We start from the raw sequence: 2,467 nt of genomic DNA, 5'->3' as shown, positions 1-2,467 counted from the left end.
ATTATAAAAATAAATAAAATGTAATAATTATATAATTAGTATCTAATAAAACTATAAAACTCAGCATTAATAATAGTTGCATGATTATTATTACTGTTAATACTACTACTACCTCTACTATTACTACTACTACTACTACTACTACTACTAATAATAATAATAATAATAGTTGCAAGCAGCAATTAAGGGGCCAAGCACTTCATAGACAGAATGAGCAAAGCAGTCAAGAACCAGAATGAGCAGAGCAGTCCTGGGGCCAAAAGCTGTGGCAGAGTTACACATTTGATATGTAGTTGACAATGTTAGGTGACAATGAAGAACCTAAAGTTGGGTGTCAATATATTCAAGCATTGCAGAGAGATAGCCTCAGATGCAGTTTGGCATTATACCAGCACATTTGTTGGTGCTATACACAAAAAAATGATTTGCTTATTGACATGAATTTCACACTTGGTCATGGTCTGACAATGATCCGAGTTAAATTTGACGATATTTCGGTATATGGTCTTGGAGGAGTTTGCAAAATAAGTTTTTAAACAAAATCAATATGGCGGACAGGAAGTTTAGCCAAATATGGCATATTTGTTATCAATGTTCTTGGCATAACCCAAGGAATAAGTTGGGATCAGTTTTATCACAATAAACATTTGCAGTCTAAAGTTATTATCACATTTAGGAATCATTATTGATGGTTAGTATAAGGTTTATAACTTGTGACCACTAGGTGGCGATGTTACCAAATTTATGTGTTGGGGTCATTGTGAGTTGCCAATGACAGACCTAAAGATCAGTGTCAATATGTTTAAGCCAATGACTGTATAAAATATGGATGACGCAACAGCCCCTTTTCCCATTGAACGCTTTGAGAGCAAAACGCCTGCTTGACGGGCACAAACTGTCTCAAAAGACTGCTGAAATTGGAGCCTGGGCATGCGCAGAAGGACTGTCTGATGGAGCCAGAGGAGGAGCCGCGGAATCGAGCTTGCACCCCCCCCCCCCTCCCCCTGAACTTGTTACTTGACCACCGGTATCTGCACTATAACAAAGGCTCGCTGATGTAAATATAAGCACTTACATTTTAAAAAAAAAACGAAATAATATACGCTTTAAAGCTGTGTGATGTGAGCTGTTATAATTTATTATTAACTCATATTAACTCATCCCAACCCTGCAATTCGTCAATTTGTACAAAAAACTTTGCAGTATTAATGCATCAACTGATGTCTATCAGCTGCTGCAACATCGCTTGTATTGTTTATGATTTTTTGCTTGTATTGTTTTTATTGTATTTTTATATTTTAGCCTCCGTTTTCAGTTGGTTTATTCAATGCCTTTATTATACCTGGCAAAGAGGAAATTACATTCATTTTAATGTTTAGAAGGAGTTTTCAAATAAAAAGCCAACAGTAAACTGTGTATATAAATAATATATAACATTTACAGCTCTATTTGTTATATAAGATTCGGTTTAAAACATTCATGTTTTATAACAGCAAATTCAGTAGATTAACTCAATAACATGCTAAAACTCAAAATGCAGAGATGTCCTGTAAATCAAGTTCAAATAACCTTACAGGAGATTAATGTGGAGATTGGCTAACATTAGTGTTAGATAGCAATCACCTGTACTTTTCCCATTATCGTTATTTAAATTTGTTTACAATGTGTCATTTATTGTGCAGTTTTATTTTTATATTGAAATTATTAATTCTTGTGCACTACAACATTTATTCAATTTAATATTATTTGTTTAATACTTGTGCAATCAAAACAGGTTTATTATTATTTATTTTGTCCGTTATTTGAATATTTGCAATAAGTATGCTGTTTGCATTTTATTCAAAGGTTAAACTCAGTAACTACACTTTGCGTTTACATAGTAGCCTGCGTTTGCTATTATGTCAACACAAATGGTTGTAATAACGTTACCAAAGGAGAGGTTTTATATAATGAAGATTCAATCGTGCCAGCTCCGAGCCGCAAGGCACATACTCCCGGGTTGACTCCGGCTCGGATGCGGCAGCATCGGCTCGCTAACGGCCGCCGCATCTATCCCCGATTGACTCTGGCCGGAATCGGACAGTGAGTCCATAGGCATCCGGCCCGAGTAGGTCCAGCAGACAGAGTCAGGCCGAGGGGTAAGTCTCTGGCAGGCAAGAATCTAGCCGAAACTGGCTCGAGTGTATTTTGCTATCTGAGTGGTTCGAGTTTATCAGCAAACTAATAAAGCCCGAAAAAGCCTTGACCTTACCGAATAAACAGTGTTCCACCAGATCCTGTATGTCAGAAACTATAGTTTACTGCTGAACTCATTATATCATGGTAAAATAACACAGAAATCGAATAATAACACTTCAGTCTCTTGGCAAAGCTCAGACGGTCTGCTTTGAGAAGCTGTCAATCACAGCTGTCAATCACGATGACACGCCCAGCATTAAATTACTGCTAAAAACAGACTGTTTACAAA

Source organism: Danio aesculapii, chromosome 23 (assembly GCF_903798145.1).
Source record: "Danio aesculapii chromosome 23, fDanAes4.1, whole genome shotgun sequence".
Taxonomy (NCBI): domain Eukaryota; kingdom Metazoa; phylum Chordata; class Actinopteri; order Cypriniformes; family Danionidae; genus Danio; species Danio aesculapii.
This window is presented reverse-complemented; position numbering follows the sequence as displayed.